Here is a 25553-nt window from a genome sequence, read left to right as displayed (position 1 = left end):
AGCTACAGCCTGGGACCTAGAGCCTTTGGGACTTAGATCTAGCAGGCTTCTTCTGGGGCAGCTGATTGCCCTAGGCTGTGTCTAGACTGTAGGTTTTTTTTTTTAAAGTAGCCTTTTTTCGAAAAAACTTCACTTGAGTCTAGACTACAGCCATGTTCTTTGAAATTAAATCGAAAGAATGCGGCTTTTCTTTCGACGGTGGTACTCATTGCACAAGGAAGAACTCCTTTTTTCGAAAGTGCTCTTTTGAAAAAAGGCTTTCTTGAATGCAAACAGGGCTTTTTCAAAAGAGAGCATCCAGACTGCCTGGGTTTTCGAAAGAAGAGGTTGCAGTCTAGATGCTCTTTTTTGAAAGAAGAGGTTGCAGTCTAGACGTAGCCCTAGAGGGGAGAGACTCTGGCTGCGTCTATGGCTGAGAAGGACTACACAAAAACCAGCATACAGGAGGAGGCTGTAAGTAAATGGGCTCTTTGGGAAAGTGCTGCCTGGGACAGACCTCAGAGATATAGACTAACTCTGGGTCCAAAGAGAGGCAGAGTGTCCAGCCCCGTGAACCAGAGCTGCTGACATTTGGTGGAGCCTGCTCCAGTGGCAGAGGGATTTTGCAGCTGGCTCTTCAGCTTGGACTAACACAGATAGAATCTCCACAGAACCTCCACTCCCGCTGCAGACCTTCAAGCACGCCCACGCAAGCAAGTGTCTGGGACTCTGAGTCCAGAGGAGTGCACACTCTGGGGTGGGATAAATGGTGGCAGTGAAAATACCAGATAGATAAGTTCCTTTTATTTATGTCTGAACATTTTATTAACTGTTGGTCTGTTGAACCCTATTTCTTTAAGTTAATTGAAGGTGTGTTAATTCTAATGTAATCAATTAGATGTATTTTATTTATAATTTATAATTGTTGTCCTGGAGTTCAATCTGGATTATTGTTGGAATAATTTTATTCCTGCAGGCTTCCAGACACACCATTAAGTGTGTACAGGGCCAGCCAGCTGGAGGCACTGCCATTGTATATTTTTATGAGCCAGGGACTGCAGCAAGGGGTGGGATAGGGAATCCCCAACTAAACAACATCACCACTAGTGTACTCAGGATCTCCTTTTATGTTAAAACTTCAGGTGCCCTGGCACACCTGTGAGTGTGACCTGGTCCCAAGTAACTTGGGGAGGGGAAAGGTGGTTACATATGTATTTAGCAACATCCCTTGCAAAGCCCCATAGTTCATATGGACCTTCAGGTGGGAGCCAATACATCTCTGAATTGTAATACTTCTGACAGGATCTCCTGTCTAGTTGATCCTGAGCAACCACAAAGAGAACCAGGGTTTGTCTACATGGGCATGTCTACACTAGGAAATTATTTCAAACTTAGTAAAATTGAAATAACTCCCTAAATAATAAAATAAAAATAGTGTGTCCCCACGATGGGGAAGCATTGAAATAGTTCAGAATTATTTTGAAATGTGCATCCACACTGATTGGAGCCTGTCTCAGACTTAGAGACCCTGGAAGCACTCTGGGAAGGGCACCAGGAGGGCAGAGACTTCCTATGGCTGCTTGGTCAGGCAAGCTATGATGTGTGCTTTCAAGGGCTCCTCTCTATGGCCACGTCTCACATGCCACTCCTCCACTGCCTCCCCCTTCGCAGGACAGAGAATGGACACAGTGTGTTCTGGTTGCCCTGGTGGATGCCACAGCACTCAAAGCATGGATCCGGTGCTGCTGCAAAGCAGTATCAGGCCCACGGGCGTCGTGCTGCACTTACACACTGCCCTCATGCTGCTCCAGCAGGACAAGGACCAGCCCAGACCACAGGCCCTCATCACACAGGAATGTGGGAGAGGGAAGAGAGGGGGGGGATTTGGGATGGGACTGGGACTGGCACCTGCCTCAAGTTGTTCAGGAGGCTTTGGCTGCCCGAGCAGTCCCTGGAGGAGAGGGGGCTATTTGGAGAAGCCATGGGGGGAGGGGAAGGTGATAGGTGGCCCACTCAATGCATGAGGTCATGCACTCCATCACCAATGTGAGGGAAGAGCACATGGCCTCGTACTGGCGTGCCAGTTGGGCCCAGGTCTCAGCAGCCAACTCTTTGCACTCCTTTCCTAGCCCCTGGATGAGGGGTCTGCAGGCAGGCCATCTGCTCTCTCATTATGTCCTCCTGGTCCTCTTCCTTCTGTGGATCCTGCGGAGTCATGTAGATGGCACAGGTAATGGTGGCTGTGCCAACATCACAGCTGGCCCAGCTGTGAAGAAAAGTTACAAGGGTCATAATCCCAGGAGATGATGCATATGAAGCCTAGCCCTAATCTTTGAGCCTACACTGAAGGTCTCAGTTCAGACAACGGTGATGTGCTTCGAGCAAGGCCATCTGTTGCCTAGACAGCAGGCACTTTCCTGCAGGGGCACAGACATCCAGGAGAGCTTCGCTACACCTATGGCATGGGGACAAGCAGGCTTGGAAAGTTGCCAGCCAGGCCAAGAGCCTGTGGGCAAGAGCAGGGACAGGGAGGGTCGGCCTCCTTCTATCTCCCCCACATGCCAAGTCCAGCACTGGTGGATTCACACAGAGAAAGAACTTCTATCCCTGCATGCTGAGGGGAGAGGGTATAGGGGGAAGTGTGTATGAGTGACAGAAGCTGCTTGTTGGAGAGAATGCTACTGGGTTCCTCTCCTCTTCCTCCTCACAGCAGATTCCCATGCAGGGGATCAGTCCCCTCCGCTTTGCCATGCTTGATCAGGACCGGATGCTGACTGAATGTGGGCATAATCCAGTGCCATGTGTGGCACTGCTGTATGGCTCCATGACCCCAAACTCCTTGCCAGTGGCTTGTCATGGGAAGGTGTCCCACTACCGTGGTTGGAGTAAAGCAGGCCTCTCCAGGAACCTTGTAAGAAGGACTGCTCTGGACTGGTGCTCCATGTGCACCTACGTGCACAGGCTGTAGTGTGACCCCCAGGCCCACCCCTGCCTCCAGATAGGGAAAATTATAGAACTCATCTGACATGCTTTCACTGGGATCATCCCAGGCCTGGGAGACATCCCGGCCAATGGAAGTGCAGCTGCAGCTGGAGTCATGCTGCACAGAGGAATTCTGATGAACAAATGTGGTTCCCAAAGGTTGGTTCTTCTATCCATATTTATGGTGAAGCTCGCCATCATTTATAAAGATTCACAGGTGTTGGGCAAGGCACAGCCTCAGAATCTATAGCACCAACATCTCTGATCAGAAAAAATGTTTCTGGAGAAACTCAGGCCATTTCTCCACTTACAGGAAGATTGACACTGTGGCACTTGATCTTCTAGCCTTTGATTTATTGGGTCTAGTGAAGACCCGCTAACTCAAATACTGAGGACACCCTTGTCAATGCTGGTACTCCTGCTCCTCACAAGGAGTAAGGGAAGTCAACAAGAGAATTTCTCCCATTGACCTTCTGCTGTGAGGATGGCATCAAAACTCAGCTTGAGGTACATATCAACTCAAGCTATGTTTTTTTAAGCAGTTGGAATTGCATATTTTGAGCCAGCCATCCTCTATAATGTAGCTCTGGCCATAGTGAGTTGTAATTCATTAGAATATAAGGGTATGTCTACACTTGCAGCCTATTTTGGAATAGGGCTATTTTTGGATGATAGGAAAAGGCTCACTTGGAGATTCCTGGACGGGCGCCATTTTTTGAAATTTACAAGACTGGAATAACTGCCCGCGTCTACACGGTTTGAAATGGGAGTTTGAAATGGGAATTCAAAATAAAGCCCTATTTTGAACTACCTGTTATTCCTCCTGCAATGAGGTTTAACAGGTAGTTCAGAATAGGGCTTTATTTCGAACGCCTGCTTCTCTGCCGCGTGGAGATGAGGGCAGTTACTCCAGGCTTGTAAATTTCAGAAAATGGCGCCCGACCAGGAAAATGCAAATCAAGCACGGGATATTTAAATCCCGGGCTTGATTTGCAATTCCGAATGCCTACATTTGCAACCCTATTCTGAAAGTGGCTGCAAGCGTAGACATACCCTAAGAAAATAAGAACAGCCAAACTAGATCAGACCAAAGGTCCATCTTGCCCAGTATCCTGTCTACCGACAGTGGCGTATACTGTACCAGATGCCCTAGAGGGAGTGAACAGAACAGGGAATCTCCAAGTGAGCCTTTTCCTATCATCCATTTCCAGCCTCTGACAAACAGATGCTAGGCACACCATTCTCAACCATCCTGGCTAATAAGTATTGATGGACCTAACCTCCATGCCTGTATATTGCTCTTTTTTGAAGGATGTTAAAGTCCTGGCCTTCACAACATCCTCTGTCAAGCAGTTCCACAGGATGACAGTGCACTGCATGAAGAAAAACTTCCTTTTTGTTTGTTTTAAACCTGCCACCTATTAATTTCAATTTGTGGTCCCTAGTCCTTAGGTTATGGGAACAAGTAAATAACTTTTCCTTATTCAGTTTCTCCATATCTGTCATGATTTTATAGATCTCTGTCATATGCCCCCTCAGTCTCCTCTTTTCTAAATTGAAAAGTCCAAGTCTTTTTAATCTTTCTTCATATGGCTCTTGTTCCATGACATTTTTGTGTCTTCAGAGCCCTTCTGTGAGATTTTTCATTATCTAGATTTCTTATACAGAATCATAACTTTAGAGCTGATCAGAAAATAGGAAAAATCCCCCCAAAATCAAGAAGATATTGTCAATTTTGGGCAAATTTTCAAATTTGAAAAATTTCAACTATTGCTTACTAATTCTGTTCACAAAATGCTACTGTCTGAGATCTTAAGCCACACATTTATATTGTATTATATCAAAACTGCAAAGTTAAATGGACCAAATTCTTTTCTCATTTATACTAGTGCACATCTATTGACGTTAAAGGCAAAGAAGACAGTGCCTCAGTATATAATTATGAGGAGATTGGGGTTCAAAAGATTTAACTGCAGGAAAGAAAATGAAAATTTTCTGATCCTGACTTTAGCTATATTAAGTATAAAAACAGAAAGATAGCAGCTCATACAAATGTTAATTATAATGTACCTAGGAAAGGTAACAAATTTAACTAAGCTGCAGAGCTCTTGGGTGAAAATGTGTGTTTTATATAAGAAAATTATTAATTTTCTGTTGAACAGACTATCGTTATCTTTTAATTTAACTGTCTTTTCAACTTTAACAGTTTCTACCATGCTCCTGTAATTAGGTAACGTCTCTAAATATTCTCTGTCTTCTTCCTGAAGTTTGGGGCACTGAGCTGTTTTGAGAGATTTGTTCTTTGCATTTTCACTGAGGCTATGTCTACACTACATTTTTTTGTGGAAGAGGCAATGCAAACAAAGTGTTCATTAACATTTTCTCGCACTTCATTTGCATAATCTCTTCCGATGTCTTTTGCGCAAGAGGTTTTTGTGCAAAAACAATCAGTGTGGACATGTCCGTTTTGCACAAAACCTTCTTTTTGTTCAAGATCCTTATGTCTATTTTAGAGATATCTTGCACAAAAGGCCTTAGAAGAGCTTATTCAAATGAAGCGTGAGAAAATGCTAATGAGCGCTTCATTTGCATTGCCTCTTCTGCAAAAAGTATGTAGTATAGACAAAGCCTAAAAGTGAAAGGATACATCTACCAGTAAATTCACTGTGTATATTAAAATGTCATGGTATATAAAAAATCCCCCAAACTCCAGTTTCTCCCACCTAACAATATGGCTGAAGGATATTGTAACATAATTTTGTTGGCCCATTGATTTGCCAGATTTTTTCTCACCATCTTAATACAGTAGACTTCTGGCATCATTGGGACCCAGGGGGTGCCAGATTATTAGATATGCCGGAGTATCAGGAGGTACTCAGGCAAGGGGGCAGTGATGGGTCTGGGGGAGGGAGGATCGGCGGGGAACAGTGTGGCGTGGGGCGAACCCTCTGCCATTTTGCAGGGAGGTGGGGGAAGCCCTGCGCAGCTGCCAGCAACAGGTCAGCTGGGGCTGCAAGCATCAGCAGTGACTTGGAGAATGCTGCCTGCCTCTCGCCCCCTCTCCACCACTCCCACTTGCAAGCCACCTGCACGGGGCTTCCACCACCTCCCTGCAACTCGGCAGAGTTCACAACCTCGCCATGCCGTTCCCGCCAACCTCTCCCCCCCTCCCACCCGCCTGCCTTTAACAGCTGCCTGCCTCTCGCCCCCTTTCTGCCGCCGCCTTTGGGCAGCTCCAATTGTCCGGCTGGCTGGAGCACTTCTGGGTTTCAGTGCCGGACCACTGGATGCCGGATAATTGGAGTTTTACTGTACTGAGAAAACCAAAAATATAGTTTCAGCCCTGTAATAAAAAAGATTTGAATTTCCAATCTTTATCCTTTGGGTTTCTTTCGTTTGTTTGTTTTTTAAGCAGTGAAGAGTTGGGGTAGTTTGGTTTTTTCCCCGTGATCCTCTAAGGCAGCATTTCCCAACCTTTTCCAGATGGGGACACATTTTGACAATTCAGGAAGACTTGGTGACCCAGGGCAATTAAAAAAATGTGTGAATGGCTTATTAAGAGCCACCTGTGGGGAAACCTGGTAACACTTTTGAAATGTAATGGTGGCCCATATTTGGGTCCCAACCCATAGGTTGGGAAACCCTGCTCTAAGGCCATTTCTCTATTACACAGAAGATCAATGTTGCTGCAGTCAATCTTTTGGGTTTCAATGTAGTGCGTCTATTAAAGACCTGCTAAATCAAACTCAGAGGGTGCCCCCGTCAGCACAAGTACTCCTGCTTCTCATGAGGAGTGTTTGCTCCCATCAACCTCCTGCTGTGTGGATGGTGCAGAAACGTGATTTAAGATACGTTGACTACAAATATGTAATTAACATAACAGGATTGTGTATCTTAAGTCGACCTTCCGCTGAAGTGTAGACAAAGCCTAACTATGCTCCCAACTAGAAACTGCACCTAGGGTAAGACTATCCACCCACCACTGCGTTTTGCAGATACAGAGCAATGCTTGGTAGTGGAATGTGTTTGCAAAGGGAAGATACACTGAGGAGGTGCCCCACTGCTATGATGCAGCACCCAGCTCAACATAAACTCACTGTAGTAGGGATGGACTAGTTGACTAGTCGACTATCCAATAAGCAAATGCTATCAGATAGAGGCACCAAGGGGGGAAGAGAAGGGTACTTCAAAGTGGCAGCACCACACAAAGCCCGGAGTCAGCTGCTTTGTGTGGTGCTGCCACTTTGAATGCCGCAGGGAGCCCGGTGTCAAGCTTCTTGCACCATTTCATAGTGGCAGTATCATGTGGCGCCCGAGATCAGCTCGGGCCCCAGGCTCTGTGCAGCGTTGCCACTTTAAAATGCCACGTGGAGCCCAGGATCAGCAGAGGACTCCCCAGCTGACTTCAGGCTCCGTGAGACGCTGCCACTTTGAAATGCTGCTGTGGTGTTTCAAAGCGGCAGCACTGCAATGGAGCCCAGGATCAGCAGGGGCTTCTGTGCTTTTGCCTTTGAAGTGTAGCAACAGCCCTAAGCAGAGGCACCCTATTGACTAATCGAATAGTCAATGCAAAAAGGCATTCACTATTTGATTAGTCAATTACTTGATGCTTAACATCCTTACACAGTAGAACAGTGTGCATGAGGGGTAGACTGTGTACAGGTCAGACGGGTCATCTGGCTGGAGCAGCCTCTTTGGAGCAGATTTGCATCTGCTCAATAGCCCCCAGGGAGGATTTCTCCTTCACTGAAGCCTTGGACTCTGCCTTCCTTGCTATCCTCCCTTCATCCTGAGGTTTTGTGCTAATGGCTCTTAAGACTGCATGGCTGTGTCTACACTGCACTCCTTTTCCGGAAAAGGGATGCAAATGAGACAAGTCGGAATTGCAAATGAAGCAGGGGATTTAAATATCCCCCGCCTCATTTGTATAAACATGGCTGCCGCTTTTTTCCAGCTCGGGGCTTTGCCGGAGAAAAGCGCCAGTCTAGACAGGAACTTTCGGAAAATAAAGCCTTTTCCGAGGAATAAGGGACCTTTTGGAAAAGGCTTTATTTTCCGAAAGATCCCGTCTAGACTGGCGCTTTTCTCCGGCAAAGCCCCGAGCCGGAAAAAAGCGGCAGCCATGTTTATACAAATGAGGCGGGGGATATTTAAATCCCCTGCTTCATTTGCAATTCTGACTTGTCTCATCTGCATCCCTTTTCCGGAAAAGGGGTGTAGTGTAGACACAGCCCATATGTGTCCCTCAGGAGTGACAACCTCATAGGGATGGACAAAAGGGCCTTCACAGGCCAGATCCAGCCAGCCAAGTGAGTTTATCCGGTCTGCAGAGGCCCTGCCGCTTCCCCACCCCCAGGCCAATTAAGATCTGGGGGTGGGGGAAGTGCGCAAAGCTTCCTGCACCCTGCCAGGAGCATGTAGCACTTCGAAGTACCGTGCGCTCCTGCCAGGGCAGAAGGAGACTTCATGCACTCCCCCAAGCCCTGATTGGCCTGGGGGCTGGAGGAGTGCACGAAATTTCCTCCGCCCTACCCTCGCCCTGCGAGGAGCATGCACCTCGCACTCATCGTAGGGCGGGAGGAGGCTTCGCACACTCCTCCCGCCCCCCAGGCCAATCAGGGCTCAGGGGCAGGAGAGCATGTGCAGTCTCCTCCTGCCCTACCAGGAGTGCAATGTGTGCTCCTGGCAGTGTGGAGGAAACTTTATGCACTTCCCCATGCCTAGGCCCTAATTGGCTTGGGGGGTGGGGCGCGTGTGAAGCCTCTTCCCACCTGCCAGGAGCATGGGTGCTTAGAGGGAAGGGGGGAAAGGGACTCCCTTATCCCCAGACCTATCATGGTCTGTGGGTGGGGAAGCCCAGAAGCATCCTGGCCCCGCCCCTTCCATTTTAGGCCCTGTCCCTTCCAGGGCGGCCCAGAGCCACTTCAAACATTTTTGAAGTGGCCCGTGGCCAAATATTATTGCCCACCCTTGGTTTAGCAGCTACTTATTGACAAGACTTCTGCCTTCTGGGTTTTTCCATCATATCATAACATGATCGTGTTGCTGCATATTTTCAAGTTCTCATGACCCTCTATCATAAATAACTTTATCTTTGCCTGTTTCTTATACACGGTTAGATCATTTTTATCTGTTCTCTACAAAATTAGTATTCTCATTTTCAGTTTTTGTTGAGCAAAATTTCTTCTGGTGACAACCTATGTTTTAAGGAGGCAGCCCTATAATTCAGCAACACTAAGTAAAGATCCAAGTTAGTCTCCTCTGCTTTTTTTAAACAGTCTTGGGGTTATTTTTATGCCAATTTCCATGACACCACTAGACTGGATATCTAGGACTAGATGTAATGTGCATAAACCCATACTTGTTAGCAAATTGCCTGAATTAATGTCCATCAAATTGAAGTCAATTAGCTGACATTACCACTTCTGTGATACCATGTCTTACAAAAAATGGAATTCATGTGCATAAGTACATGCTTTTCAGTAGTTCCTCTTGAAAGACTGTTCCTAGGAAAGGTGATAAATAATCCCAAACCATCACACAGTTTTTTTAGTACACATGAACAAATCAATGTCCACTTTATATCATGGAGCTGAAGTCATCCTGAGCTCTCTTCCTGAGTAGATATTTATTTTTGGCATATTTCACAAGCTCCTATGGGTTCTTCTATGTACACATTCAATTGAGGCCAATATAAAACATCTCTCACCCTCTTTTTACATTTTGAATGTGTCTGTGTATTTAGTGTATCTATTTAACATCTCTTTCTGTAATGTTTCTGGAACAATTAGTCTTGTGGCCTTGAACAGAATCCCATCCACTACAAAAAGTTCTCCTTTAAACTGATAGCAAGGACTGGGTATATAATCAGAAGCTTCAGGGGGTAGCCAAGTTAGTCTATAAAGTGCAACCAGACCATTTGTTGTTTCTTCTGTACAGACTAACAAAACATGTAGATGGTAACATGAGCTTTCATGGGCACAGCCCACTTCTCTGTGCCCACGAAAGCTCATGATACCATCTACATGTTTTGTTAGTTTATAAAATGCTACCAGACCATTTGTTGTTGTTTTTTTTGGGGGGAGGGGCGGTATATAATGTTAAGGCCACCTTGTGCACACAGCTTTGACAACGCTTTGGTATATTAAAGATACCACCTCCTACAAGTCTAGGTTGTAATTTACCTAGGAGAAGTTACAAAAGTAACTAAGTTGCAGCGCTCGTGGTGGAAGATGTGTTTTATCTAAGGAAACAGTTAATTTTCAGTTGAATAGACCTTTGTTATGTTTTAATTTACCTGTCTTTTCAACCTTACTGGTTTCTACAGAGCCCTTGTAATTAGAAAGCTTCTCTAAAGTCATTGTCTTTTTCCTGAAGTTTAGGGCACTGAACTATCTTATCCTCACCTGTGGCTTCAACAGTTACCATCCACATTTTGTCAGGCCCTGGTCATGTTTTCCTTATGAGATTTACATGCACAATATCCCCTTTAGTTTCATCAAAAGCTTTGGGAAGCATAGCTGCTTGCACTAGGTCTTTTCCAGACTTGCCTACCATTTGCAAATCATGTAATTGTAAATGAAAGAATAATCTTGATATCCTAAGAAAGGGAAAGTCTGCTTTTTTCCCTCCAATAGCCACTAATGGATTGTGGCCAGCAATTACCAGTCCCCCCCTCTTCCCAAAATGAAACATTTTACATCCATGAACCAAAAAGCCTTCTTTTTCTGTTTGAACATAGTAACATTCTGTTTTGGTTAAAGTCCTGGAACTGGAAGTATATGCTCCAGGTCTCCAGTGTTCATCATACCTTTGCATGAGTGCTGCTCGAATGACTTCTTTGAAGGCAAGTGTACACCAAGTTGTCTGGTAGTTACTGTCGTCATATCTAAGGACAGGAACCCCCTTTATTAATTGTATCATGTTTTCAAACTCCTTATAATTGGCTTCCTTTATCCTTTACATGGGAGTGCTCTCATGTTGCTGATTTTATTGGCCAAATTAAATATAATTTTCCCTACAAAAATTCACCATTCCTAGGAATTTTTGTACTCTGCCTTTTTTGGAGCCAGAATATTGGCAATGTTCTGTCAGCCTTGTTCACTGACTCTAAATTTACATTTTTGTTGTTTTTAGCTTTAACCCTGCTCAGTACTTTGGTGCCCTCAGTCATATTCCTTGCTCTAGCATAAGTATCATATCCAAATATCATCCATATGTACATTGGTACCTTGAATGCCATCAAAATATTGTGACACTTTTTTGTGGAACACTTCACCCCAAAGGTAGTCTGCAAAAAGTTGTATCTCCCGAAGGCTGGGTTAAAAGTGCATATATGAGTGCTACTTTTTCCTAAGGGAAAATATCAAAATACAGTTCATACATTTCGTATGGGGAAATAATTGGCATCTGCCATTTCTCCAAAGATTTCTTCCTTTGTAGGTATAGGACAATATTCCCTTTGTACATACTTGTTAAGTTGCTTTGGGTCTAGACATAGGCGAAGGATTGCCTCTTTCTTTTCAATAATTACTAAAGACTGGACCAACTCTGTCAGTTCTACTACTTGCTCGATCATATCTAGAATGATTCCTCTTGGAGTTTCTTCCTAAGGACAAGAGATATATACTAGGGGGCATGTATTGTGTGACCACTGGGCTCAGTCAGCTCTGTCTTATATTACGTTGATGGTTCCAATCCCTTGAAGGCATGTGGAATGTGTATGATCACCTATCTGTCTAAAGAGTGCACCCTCTGTATGCGGCCCAGGGTCTGACATGTTTTCAACCCGGTATCTGATACTCATTTCCCTTGCACCGTTACAAACATTACCCTTTCCATATTATCTTTCACCTTTACTTCAAGCTCTCATACACTGGTCTGCTCCCCCGGGTAAGCTCTGAGCTTTGTTTGTTTTGTCTTTTCACTGTGCCTTGCCTTATCCTTAAAGCCCTTTATAATTGACTCGGGCACCACCTTTGTTTGTGCACCCATGTCTAACTTAAAAGTCACAATGTTTCCATTTGTTTCTAAAATAATAGACCAGCTGCATGGTGATACTGTTTCATGTACAGTTTCTATGAAGAATTCACTGGTGCCCTTGCTGTTCTTTTCTCCATACAGGGTATGCACATTTTGTTTCTGTTTGAGCATATGCTGTTCTTGCTTGCAATCTCTTTCAAGGCAATTAAGTTTTTTGCTATTGTTAAAGAGTTTTCCGAAAGGAGGACATTGTGGCCCAAGTCTGCCGCTACACCACATACAGCTCTTTGTGCTGCTTTATACAAGCTTATTCTGACTTTTTTCCCCCCCTCAGATCTCTCTTTAGCTATTTTAAACCTATTTTGCTTCATGCTTTTCTGTATCTTGCAGGCGCTTTCATCCTGTCCACTGCCTCAGTATATTGTTTTCCCTCTAACAGTTTCCTTCAGTCTTAAGTAACCTGACTCTGATCACCTTTTCTAAATTCTAGTCTGTATCCTCGGCAGTCTCTTTCTGGGCTTTTTGTCTCTGATCTCCATAACAATCTGTCCTCTAATTAGAGAACCTGTGAGCTCTCCAGAATTACTTGATTGTCTCAGGAGTCTGAGATCAGTCACAATTTTTTCAATTGTATCCCTCTTTTTGGCTCTCATATGAAATTTGTAACTTTCAAAAGGCTCATTCTTTTTGGAAGTACAATGCAGCACTCCTCAAAATTTTCCAGAATTGTTTTATCCTGTGTTTGTTGGCTATAGGCCACTTCGCTAAGAGTTCACCTTTCCAGGATATCCAGCGCTCCAAATAAGCAAATGGCCACTACGGTTGCCAGATACTTTCACAAAAAATCCTGAACATGGTAGGGAAAAAAGTTGGTTGAGCAAAAAATAAAAAACTATATATGTCCGGTATTTTCTGGTTTTTTTTTAAACCAGACAGGGGCCACAAATATCGAATTGTCCGGGTGAAAACTGGACACCTGGCAACTCTAATGGCCACAGGAAACAAACTGCCTGATCATTGGGTTCGTTTTTGCAGATGGTTTATTTTTTGGGGGGGTATGCCAATCATCATAGAACCAAATACAGGAAGAAAAATGTCTACCATGATAAGTCCCTGGCTGGATGCTCAGCTATTTGAACATAGGCATTTTCAATAGGTTATTGTAACAAACTTCTTCATCCTGTTGGTTTAAGTTAGGGTAAGTTGTCCCACCCCCTTGTGGCCTGCAGGCTGTCTGGGAGTATCAGGCTCCAGAGGCTCCCTCCCCCCCTCCAGTGATCTCCCTTACGGCCTGCAGGCTGTCTGGGGAGGCAAGGTTCCAGAAGCTGCCCCTTCATGCAGTGCCCCTCCCACAGTCTGGAGACTGTCTGGGGGGGGACTTGAGGCTCCAGGGACTGTCTCCTCCACCAGTGGACACACCCCTCCCACACACACACACAACCTGCAGGCTGTTTGAGAAGTGAGGCTCCAGGGGCTGCTCACCTTCCAGGTGTCTCCCTTCCAGGTGCCCCTCCTCCAGTGGGCCCCCCACTCCACAGCCTGCTGGCTCTCCGTAGGGGATGGGCTCTGGGTGCTGCCTCTGCCTCCAGTGCCCCCTCCTATGGCTTGCAGGTTCTCCATGTGGGGGTGGCTCCAGGTTTGGGGCAGGAGGGCTACTTACCTGGTCTAGAGGCAGGCAAGATGGTGGAGCCCCAGTTCTGCTGGCCACTCTCTTGCTGCTACAGCTGCTCCCAGTGGCCACTCTCAGTATTGTATCCTTCCTCTCTGTACCCCTCCCTTTCGCATTCTTCCTCTCTCTGCCCCCTCCCTCTCCATGTTATGGAAAACAGTCCCATTCTTGGCATGTTCCATTTTCCTGGCACAAACAAACCCTGACAGTTTAAGTTAGGGTAAGAGGAAGCTGCATACCAAATTTGGTGGTCCTAGCTCTTACAGTTTAGGAGGAGTTCTTGAAAAAATGGACTTTGAAGTCAAGTCAAGCTTTATACAGTACAATATAACGTACTACATTATCAGTATTTATATAATCATCAATCTCTTCAATATAATGCTGGTATTTACATTTTTCAAATAGCAGAGCATTCAGTTTCTATTATGCACAAAAGCTTTATTTTTGTTTCAGTTTAGCAGACTTACTTTTAGTTTCACCTTTGCTATCCATTTATTACAGTTTTCCTGCATTCTTTAGAGCAGTTTTTGTAGCAAAGATCAGCCAGGGCTGCATCTCATTAAAAAGACTCTATTTAGGAATATTTTCAGAGAATTCCTATACCTCAAGTTAAAAAGGAATATGTGTCAAATGTGAACCAGTCAAGAATAAAACAAGATTATGAAAACTGCTCATCAGAAGAAAAGAATTAGAAAATGATGTGGACATATCATAACAATCTCAATCAACTAATGGGTTAATTTATTTTTATTTTAAGGAATGGATATGGCATGTCTTTTTATGAAATATACTAGTAAATCAAACCTTAGATAATTGCCAAGAAATTAACTTGCCTGTCATAAACTTATATTTTGGGGGAGGATTATGAATTTCAAAAACCTTCAGCATTTAAAATATGATTGGCATGTTACATTCAGAAGTATTCATTAATTATACTTCTGAATGCTACTTCTAGATTTCTAAAATAGTATTTTATTTTACAGTATAATAAAAAATCTTAGATGAAAAGAAAAGAATTGTGAGACATTTCAGAATTTTAAAATTAAAAAGTTTGAAAGGGTTTTGTTTTGTTTTTCATTTGTGTGGTATGTTGATAAAGAGAGGGGTTAAACTAGATCTAGAGAAACCTAATGATTTATTAAATGTTTTCCCTAAAAGGCTGGGCCTATAGAATAAAATATATCAATCACTTGTAAACAATATTAAAGTTAACTGCAAGAGGGGAGGTCTTTCATAGTTCCATTATTTTTAAGTAACGTACTGAATAATACTGGGTGAGAGTACTTGTCTTTCTATTTTGTTTCAGAGTCGAGTTTAGACAAGAGATTGTGAATGTCCATCATCTGCAACTTCAGAGGCAACTGTTGATACCAGCAGCATGGTATGTAAACATGTATCTTATAGAACACTACCTGTAACCAAAAAACAAACTGTCATCATCCCCAAAAAGCATGGGCTTATTCAAAGCAAACATTTCATAACAGAGCATGCAAGATACACTCCATGCACTTGTAGTAGGTTGCTTGATACTATATAGGAGAAGGAAATAGAACAATATGTAGAATACCTTGAAGGAAAAAAAATCTGAATCTTGAGAGATGAACAATGTGCACAAATACCATAAGTATTTTCTAGATTCATAAGTTCTGAAGCCTGAAGAAACCATTGTGATCAACTAGGCTGATCTCCCATACAACAAGGCCACAGAATTTCCCCAAAAATAATTTCTAACACTGATTTTTTAGAAAAAAATATCCAATCTTGGTTCAAAAAATGTCAGTGATTGAGAACCCACCACCACTTTTGGTTACACTCACTTGTTAACATTTTATACCCTATTTCCAGTACAAATTTGCCTAGCTTCAACTTCCATCAAATAGATCATGTTAGACCTGTCTCTGCTCGAGTGAACAGCCCATTATTAAATAGTTGTTCCCCTTGCAAATATTTTTAGACTGCACTCAAGTTACCTCTTAGCCTTCTTTTTGTAAACTAAACAGATTGAACTCTGTAAATCCATCACTATAATCCATGCAAATCCTTTAATCATTCTCATAGCTCTTTTCTGAACTGTCTCCAATATAGCAACAACCTTCCTGATCTGTGAATTCCAGAACTGGGCACAATATTCCAGCAGTGTTGCATAAGTGTCAAACACAGGTAAAATGACCAGTCTACTCCTACTCAACATTCTCCTATTCATGCATCCAAAGATTTCACTGGCCATAACATTGTTCTTGGAGCCTATGTTCAGCTGGTTATCCACTATGATTCCCAAATCTTTTTCAGAGTCACTGCTTCCCAGAACAGTCTCTTATCCTGTAAGCGTGGCATACATGCATTGTTCCTAGATTAATACATTTACATTTAACCATGCTCAGATTGTTTTCTTGTGCCCAGTTTACCAAGCAATCCAGATTACTCTGGGGCTATGACTAGACTGCAGGCTTCTTTCAGAAGAAGCTTTATCAGAAGAGATCTTCCGAAAAAACTACTTCCGAAAAAGAATGTCCACACTGCCAAAACGCATTGAAAAAGCAATCTGCTTTTATGAAAGATAACATCCAGACTGAATGGACACTATCTCGCATGTAAGCTGTGATTACTATGGGTGGAATAGCCACCAGGGCACCTGTGCTTTTTCCTCTTTCCTCTTCTTGCAAAAGAACTCCCTCTTCCCTGTCCACACACACCTTTTTCCAAAAAAGATATTTCAGAGAAAGGCTTCTTCCTCGTAGAAAGAGGTTTACTAATTTCAGAAAAACCCCTCTGTTCTTTTGAAAGAACGTGATTGCAGTGTGGACGCAACAGAAGTTTTTTTCAGAAAAATGGCCGTTTTTCCGAAAAAACTCTGTAGTGTAGACATACCCTGTATCAGCAACCTGTCCTCTTCATTATTTACAATTCCCCCAATTTTTGTGTCATCTGCAGACTTTATCAGTGATGATTTTTGGTCCCCCCCATATCACTGATAAAAATGTTAAATAGCATAGGCCCAACATCCAATCTCTGTGGTATCCAGTAGAAACACACTCATTTACAATTACATTTTTGAGACCTATGAATTAGCTAGGTTTTAATGTGCTTAATGTGTGCCAGGTTAATTATATAGCTTTTCAGTTTTTTAATCAAAATATCATCTGAGACCAAATCAAATCCTTTATAGAAATCTAAGTATCCAAATTTGTAATCTCATTACAAAATAAGTTAGTTTGACAAGGGTCTATTCTCAATAAACCTATATTGATTGGCAATAATTATATTAACCTTCTTTAGTTCTTTATTAGACAAGTCTCATATCAGCCACTCCATTATTTTACACAGACTTTATATCACGCTGACAAGAGCATTATTACCCAGGTTGTCCCATAGACCCATTTTTAACTATTGGCACATTAGCATTCTTCCAGTCTTCTGGAACTTCCCTGATGTTCCAATGCTGGTTGAAAAACATTACTAGGCCAGTGAGCTCCTTGGGCAACTCTTTTAAAAATCTTTTGGTGCTGATTTATAAATATCTATTTTAGTAGCTGTGCTATTTAACATCCTCCTGAAATACTTGGGGAATGGAGTCTTAACATATAACTCCTACATGACAAAATACAGATGGAACTACTAAAGCCACACTAGTCAACATCAAACTAAAGAGTTGTGGAGGATATGCTAAAGACACTGAAACACATTTCCAAATCTTTGGAAAAATTACAGAAAGATAGCCGTTCTATTGTTAATGCTTTTGAAATTTGGAAAAATCTTTAAGAAATACCGCAGAAAAGAAATGCCCAACCTCAAAGGCTTAAGAAGAAGCAGATGGATAAACTACTCATTTTGCCACCTTTTCTTGCAAATATTCTCAACACAAAATACAGGGTAACTGTGTAACTGCAGTAAAGGAAGGTGCTGCTCTGATATGGGTATTTAATAAGTATCCCTTATCATATCAATCATAATATATTTCAGGGCTAGAGATAAAACATTCAAGTACTACTTATTTGCTGTCAATATTTTAAACAAGGTCAAAACACTAAAATGGTAGAAGTAATTGACTACGCTCCTGGAGCCAGTTTGCTGAAGTGCTAAATCAGCTTTTGACTGTCACCTTTTTTGGAGGTGAAGAGAGAATATTTTCTTCTTTTGAACTAATTCATTTAAATCTGAGATACCAAATGGAAGCTGAAAAAAGGAAGAAATCTTGTTTTTTCTCTTCCAATCTGTGAATAAAAATCAAGTGGGAGAGAATGAGATCTATTAGTTCTAAAACCTTGAAGGACATGGCAGCTAGAAATAATCATTCAGTTCCCTAGGTATTGATAATATTTTCTTTGTTTAAAAAATGAGTTTTAAATGCAAAACATGGTGATTAATTTACCTTTTTTTCACCTATGTATTCAGCCCATTTATAGCAGTTTATTTTCACTAATTAACCACAATTTTATATTCTGGTTTTGTGAATTTTTAGTTTAATTCCAATTACAAAACAAAATTGAAACTAATTATTTAAACCAAAGTTTTTCTGATTGCTACTTTAAATCATGATTACATCTTGATTAAATTGGAAATTTAAATCACTTTAATTTAAATCAATAATCCTCATTGCCATTCAGATAAAAAAGTGGACATTATCTACAATGATTTTTTTCTTTTCATGCAAGTATAGATTTAGATATCTTTATTTTTACAAATGTTAAATTTAATCCATTAAACCACCTATTTCCATTAAAACTTTTATTTTATATATAAAATGACTTAATAGAAATGTCTGGAAACAGTATGTTCAATTTCATTTGCAGTTTTGTAGTAATGTTGTAAAAAGACAAATTACAGGCAGTCCCCGGGTTACGTACAAGATAGGGACTGTAGGTTTGTTCTTAAGTTGAATTTGTATGTAAATCGGAACTGGTACATATTGTAGGGGAAACTCTAGCCAAACATTTCTCTAGAGCTCAGTTTTATTCTCACTTCCCTCAGTCCTTTATTCTCAAGCTGAGGTGTCTGCTGAGAAAAGCCGCTCCGCGTCTCCCTAGTCTGCTGGGGTGAGGGGGGGGGGGCGTTAGCTTCGCGTTTCCCTGGTCTGCTGGGGGGAAGCAGCTAGTGCGGGGTTGCCTCACCCCGTTTGTAAGTAGGGATCCGATGTAAGTCGGATCCATGTAACCCGGGGACTGCCTGTAATCATGTTTTTAATCATGGATTAACTAAAATGTGCCCTAGAATCTTTTGGGCTTCACTGTCAGCAGGTGATCAAATGCTCCAATTTGTTGAAGATTAATACAGTGACATCAGCCATAGCCTTTTTCTAATTACACAAATGATGAAAGTAGAAAATCCCTGGATTACACTTCTTTCTGAAAGAAAGCAATCTAGTATTCTGGTGTTCACTAAGTTAAATTATATGCATATTAGACATATTAAAAATATATATAATTTCAGAATGAAAGTATTCTCCAGGCCTGAATGTTTGGATTTTTCTAAAAGAATCTGTGCCTGAATCGATATTTTTAAAGAAATTTCATCAGAGATAGCATAAAATATTTTAATCTATCACAAAACAGAAATTTATTATTATTCGCTATTATTGTTTATTCTACAAAGAGTTCTTTCTAACTTATAACAAAAGAGATAGATACTAAATTCCCAGATAGAGATAACTCAGTAAAAAAACAAATATGGGAATGACTGACAGAAGGAACATGCCTTTTTTTCATTGTCTTTGGTTTTCTGCAAAGAATAAATTCAGAATTATGTTTGGGTTCTTTATGCTTTCTCCATATTCCATGGTCCATCTCTCAGGTTTATTCTACGAAGATAATAAGAACAAGAACTGGAAGTTAAAGCCAGCCACATTCAATTTAGAAATATGGTTCAAATTTTTAACAGGAAGGGTGATAAGTCCGTTGAGATAAATAAGATGTTTTTCATTTATTTCCTTGGGCATTTGATCACCATATCTGTGCATATCTATATTTCTGGAAGTTTGTTCTAGGGAGACAACTTTGCTGATAGGAAATACTAGTTTTAAAGTTAGGAAACTAATGACAAATTAATATTTCATTGCTAGATATTGAAAAAGGAAGGTAAGCTGTCTCAAAAACTGATTACCCTTGCATTAAAGAGAAGCTCCTCTGTTGGGCTCTGCGTCAAGTTGGTTTAAAACAGTGGGCTCAACCTTTCCAGATTACTGTACTTCATAACCCCAAATATCACCTAATTTTAAAAATACTTGCTTGCAAAACCAGACATAAAAATACAAAAGCATCACAGCACACTACTACTGAAAAATCTCTCTACGTCTTCATTTTATCATATAATTATAAAATAAACCAACTGGAAAATACATATTATACTTACATTTCACTGTATAGCATATATAGCAGTATAAACAAATCACTGAATGAAATTTTAGTTTGTACTGATTTTGCAATATCTAAATGAGTGATTATATCCCCTGAAAGACTTCTGCCTAAACCCAGGGGTATGCATACCCTGGCTGTGAACCACTAGTTTAAAAGACTGAGCTAAGTCCCTTTTACCTACTCCACAAGGGAGATACCACTGCAAACCAAGCCAAGTTATAAGGGGTGTCATTCTTACGCAAGCTATATTCAAGTGGTGACTTGCTGGAGTTCTCATCTTTGAACACATTTGAAACTACTTGAGGCCATTTCATTGTCCCAGAAAGATAAGAATGGGAAAGAGAGGCAGTGCTGCCTTGTGGATACAGCAGAACTGGACTGGGAAACAGGAAATTGAGTTTCTGTTGGTGGCTCTATGGCTGATGTGCAGTGTGACCATAAGTAAGACATTTAATTTCTTTGTGCTTCAGTTTCCTCATCTGTAGAATGAAAACAATGACATGAACCCATCTTTATAAAGCACTTTGAGATCCCTGGATGGAAATTGCTATATAAGAGCTAGGCAGCGTTCCTGTTACGTACACCTAATCACTTCTGGTTTTTTGAAAGGACAAATATTGAGCTAAACAAATCATACAGCAGTTGAGAAAAATGAAGGGTTGGATTCTTCTCGGCTTTTTGCTCCAATAAATTGGAAGGTGTTCCCAAGTACTAGTGCAGACACTGAAAGACTTTGCAAAGCCATCTGTCTTCTGTCCATGGACATAAGGAGATCATCCATCAATGACACCAGAGCAATCTCTGCATCACTTCTTATTCTGCAACCTGACTGTGAAGGGTACAGGACATTTCCCTGCAGCAAAGATTTTGGTGTTTGTTCACTCCACCTTTCTCTGTGATTTTTCCTATGAAGTAAAGGTTAATTGTAAGGCAGTAGTTAGTAAGACACTGGTGAATTCTGATTGGACTGGCTGGTTATGGCATACTTAAAGCTGGCTGGAAGATTGTTTTTATCCAAAGAAGGTGTAAACGATCTGTGTCAGTAGTGGACCTAGGTGCTCTGCATTGGCTTTCCCCAGCCATTAGAGGCACTCGGGTTGTTTCACATGTAATGATCAATAATCCCATAGAGGTTCTAGGGCTTCCATTTTCATTACTGGGCCAAACTCTGTCAAAGAGGTACGATCCTCTCTCTTTGCTCCATCTTGTTTCTTCATTCTGGTGGGTCTCTTCTGAATTTGGATAATCTTTAAATTGAGAGCTATCACAAGTGGCATAGTGCTTGGATGTAAGGCTGAATGAATTAAGTCTAGAGAGATCAATCATTTCACTATTCAGAAAAGTCCTCTCAATTAGGATTTTTCAGACAGGATGTCTGGGCAGAGGTTTCTTGGGCTATGAATGTTTATGAAGCTACTTTCAAAAATTAGATATGGAATGAAATGCCACATAGAATCATTTAATGTAGCTACACAATGTGGAATGAACGAGCACCTCTGTCTATGGCTATGTGCCCAATCTGGTAAAGAGCACTGTGAAGGAAGACCCCTAGAACCATGCAGACCCATTAAGGCACCGATTCAGAATTCATTGCAGAAGGGGATCCAGTATCTGAAACTTATAATGAACTATACTGTTAATGATATTGATCAGGGTTCAGATTAGACTTTTCCCATACAAATGAAAAAGAGTTAAAGGAAAATGTTTTAGTTAAACCCACACATAGTGAATGGTATTTATCACTTTTAATTTTTTTCAAAGGGGATCTTTGCATGTTTTGTTATTGTTTTTGGTCCAGGCAGACACCATTCCATGTCGATCTATTTGTAAACATGAAAATCACAAACACAAAAATAAAGATGATAATTTGCACAATCTATGACAAATTATTTAGTGCTGCTAATCCCACACACCAGATGGTATACAGCCATAATCAAAAGCAGTACTGACAGAAATACGGTCCACATTTGTACAGTTTAATTATTTTCAGATGAAAGACAGATATTGTTGTACTTGTTTATCTAGAGGGCACATAACAGTAGGGTTTGCCACACAATCTAAAAAAAAAAAAAAATCCCCAAATACTACTACTCAAAATATTGCTCTAGATTTCCAAATGCTGTACATTAGTTTGTACAATTTGGGTATGGCTAAAGCTGCAGTTATTTATGGCTTTTTTTTAAATTTATGATTTTTTACATTTTGCAATTTCTGTGATGTACTTGGGCAGATGTGGTAATATGCTGTAGAACTAAATTTCACCGAGAACCTAGGGTATGTCTACACTACCACCCTAGTTCGAACTAGGGTGGTAATGTAGTCACTGGAGTTGCAAATGAAGCCCGGGATTTGAAATTCCCAGGCTTCATTTGCATGTTGCCGGGCGTCACCATTTTTAAATGTCCGCTAGTTCGGACTCCGTGCCCCGCGGCTACACGCGGCACGAACTAGGTGGAACAAGGAGTAACGGTAGTTTGGAATAGGAAGCCTAGTCCAAACTACCTAGTTTGTACCGCGTGTAGCTGCAGGGCACGGAGTCCGAACTAGTGGACATTTAAAAATGGCGGCGCCCGGCAACATGCAAATGAAGCCCAGGAAATTCAAATCCCGGGCTTCATTTGCAACTCCGGTTGACTACATTACCACCCTAGTTCAAACTAGGGTGGTAGTGTAGACATACCCCTAGAGAGTTGCCAAGTTAGGCTATGTATAGACTACAGGCTTCTTTCAGAAGAAGCTTTTCCAGAATAGATCTTCCAAAAAAACTTCTTTCGAAAGAGAGCGTCCACACAGCAAAAGTGCATCGAAAAAGCAATCTGCTTTTTCGAAAGATAGTGTCCACACTGAATGGATGCTATATTGCATTTAAACTGTGATTACTATGGACGGAGTGGCCACTGGGGCACCAGTGCTTTTTTCCCTTTCCTCTTCTTTCAAAAGAACTTCTTTTTCCCCGTCCACTTACACCATTTTTCCGAAAGAGCTCTTTCGGAAAAAGGCTTCTTCCTCATAGAAAGTGGTTTACCAATGTCGGAAAAAACCCTCTGTTCTTTCGATTTTTTGTCAAAACAATGTGATTGCAATGTGGACATAACTGAAGGGTTTTTTTGAAAAATGGACGCTTTTCCAAAAAAATTCTAAAGTGTAGACATAGCCTTAAATGCCAGGTCAGTATGGGAGGCTAATAGAGAGCAAGAGTTCAGTGATGACACAAGAGCAAGTCTAGTGAAGACTGAGTGCTAGTGCACACTTCAACTTATGTTAGTATGCCACTGTGGGGTGTAAATAAGTGAACCCCCCGAGCAATGTAAATTACACCAATCTAAGCACTGGTCTGGACAGCACTATGTTGGTTGAAGACATTCTCTTCTATATGGTGTGTCCACCGGATGCTCTATAGCAGTTAGGATATGCCAGGTTTACAGTTGCCTGTGGATTGTTACTTAGGACCCCTTAAATGCATGCATTATGAAAGTCTTTAATTACATGATATACTATTTTTATTCTCACCATTCAACCCTCCTGCTCCCCACATCAAGATCACCCTGTCCAAGGTCCAGCTCTTTTCTCTGCATTAAAATCAGGTAGCTAAGAGACAAGTGGGCAATGAAAAGTTAGTTGTTAAGGAATGCTCAAGAACAGAAGGGTCTGGTTGGTCAGAAACATAGAATATTAATTCATTACCCATATAAATTAACATCAAAAGCTAATTATTATAGTCCTGGAACAAAGTAATGTGCTATATACTTAAACCCCAGAGGACGATATTTGAACTTCAGACTGCTAATCTCATTCACATAATATAGATGATAAGAATCCTTCTAATAACACGCGTGTGGATTTTATTGGCCTGTGTTCATTGTGCTCTCAATGGGCAAGAGAAAATAAGCTTAAAAGCAGTGGAAAAACAGACCTGATTGGTTATAACACAGCAAGTATTTTACCTCCCCAAGTGTTGTTTTCTTTGCTTCTTAAAAAAAGAAGCAGTTAGATGTCTGCCAAAAAAACCATGGTCATTGCGGAGAGAACAGAGTGTTGAGCAAGTAATAAAAGCATCTTGTCTGATAAAAGCAATTCTAGCTCTACGGGTGACATGTTGAGGAAAACTCTACCTCTCTCTTATCAGTAGGTTGAGATAGCATTTCATTTTCACTGAAATGTATTCTTATCTTTTTACAATTTCTATTTGTTAAAATATTCCAATAAAACAATGTATCATGAAGATGATTTTTAAAGCTTCTGGAATTCTGCAGTGAATAAAGATAAAAGTTATATAAAAAGTTAATACTAGATCTGACATTCTTGGCTATTTTATAAATCTCATTTTTCCTGTTACTTCCTGAAGTTATTGGTGGAGACTTTTGAGTACTCAGCAAAAAACCAAACAGTAAATTAGATACCATCATGTCCCGCCTAGATAATCTAAAAGTTTGTGTTTTAAATGTGTGACAAGTGAAAAATCCTCAGGCCAGAAATAAATATAATCCAAAATGGAAAATAGATAAATGCATAAGCAAACAAACAAACTAATAAATAAAACAAGAGCCCTGAAAACAGTGATAACAACAGATGGATGAATTTACCTAAATGAAGAGAGAACTCCATCTCTGCAATGGGATTTTTAAAGCTTCTTGAACTAAAATTTAGAGAGTTCAAAGTTTCCATTACTGGAATTACTTATGATGTATTTTTAATTCATTAATATTTCCCTATAACTTTACACTGTCTTCAGATCTGTGAATCAGTTCATTGCATTAGCTTCCTGTATAATCTAGTCCACCAATGCTGGTTACACTATGGGCTTGTGTACAGGGTGGGCTAATGAGCATTACGAGGGTGTGATTTCTAAAGCACAATAATGAGCTTCACATTTGCACCATGTAGACCCTGATGATGATATAAGAGGTCCCATAGTGCTCTTTAACATAGCAAAATAGTACTATATTAAAAGTGCATTAGGGAACCTTCAGGCAGGTCTACACGATGGGTTCAAATCAACCTAAGGTACACAATTTGAGTTACATTAGTAGCATAACTGAAGTTGATAGAACTTAAACCTGCTTACCGCGTGGCCCACACTGCGCTCAGTCAACAGGAGAAACTCTTTTTAATCCTTGTAATGCTCATTAGCTCACCCTGTAGAAACTCTCATATTAACTCCCCTTTCTCATCTCATTCCAGTGGAATACTAAGAGTTGATGTTCAAGATTCAATTACACCCACTAAATTGACCCTTGGTGGATCGGTTTCTACAGTGTCAATCCCAGCTGTAGTGGAGACAACACCTTCGGGCATTTCTTTTGAAATAACAAGGCGAGTGTCCACACTACCAAGCCTGTAATGGGCTTGTTATTTTGAAATAATAAATCCTGCTTGTGAAGAGGAATAAGCTTATTTCAAAATAGTTATTTCAGGAGTTATTATTACAAAATAACTTATTTTGAAATAACCTGGTAGTGTAGACATAACCTTAATGTGCTCCTGCAGGGCCTACATGAACCAACTACAGTAGTATGCAACTTACATAGTGTGCATTATCCTACCATGTAAACAAGTCCTACCTCTCAATTGTGCCCAGTGCTGTCTGGCGG

General features: G+C 41.2%; 2 long non-coding RNA genes across 4 annotated transcripts in view; one reads left to right on the top strand and one right to left on the bottom strand.

Moving 5' to 3' along the window:
- Positions 1 to 328: 328 nt before the first annotated feature.
- LOC142829665 (uncharacterized) lies at positions 329 to 25553 on the top strand. 2 transcript variants are annotated; one of them, XR_012904349.1, is made up of 3 exons: positions 329 to 453; positions 14919 to 14993; positions 25144 to 25553. It is a non-coding gene; the product is annotated as an uncharacterized LOC142829665 (long non-coding RNA). The 2 variants fall into 2 exon arrangements; XR_012904350.1 differs by lacking the exon at positions 25144 to 25553 and adding an exon at positions 20433 to 22226.
- Positions 1656 to 25553, bottom strand: part of LOC112546340 (uncharacterized) — a 171833-nt gene continuing 147935 nt past the window's right edge. Inside the window, exons 3-6 of one of the 2 annotated variants that reach the window (XR_012904347.1) lie at positions 23473 to 23550; positions 14874 to 19406; positions 10772 to 10849; positions 1656 to 2245 (exon numbers count right to left, since the gene is read on the bottom strand). This is a non-coding gene — a long non-coding RNA (uncharacterized LOC112546340). The remainder of the gene's footprint in view (positions 2246 to 10771; positions 10850 to 14873; positions 19407 to 23472; positions 23551 to 25553) is intronic. The other variant, XR_012904348.1, reaches the window with a different exon arrangement.

The sequence above is a fragment of the Pelodiscus sinensis genome, chromosome 1 (assembly GCF_049634645.1).
Source record: "Pelodiscus sinensis isolate JC-2024 chromosome 1, ASM4963464v1, whole genome shotgun sequence".
In the NCBI taxonomy this organism is placed as follows: domain Eukaryota; kingdom Metazoa; phylum Chordata; order Testudines; family Trionychidae; genus Pelodiscus; species Pelodiscus sinensis.
Note: the sequence above shows the minus strand (reverse complement) of the source record. Positions and strands in the feature narration are given on the sequence as shown.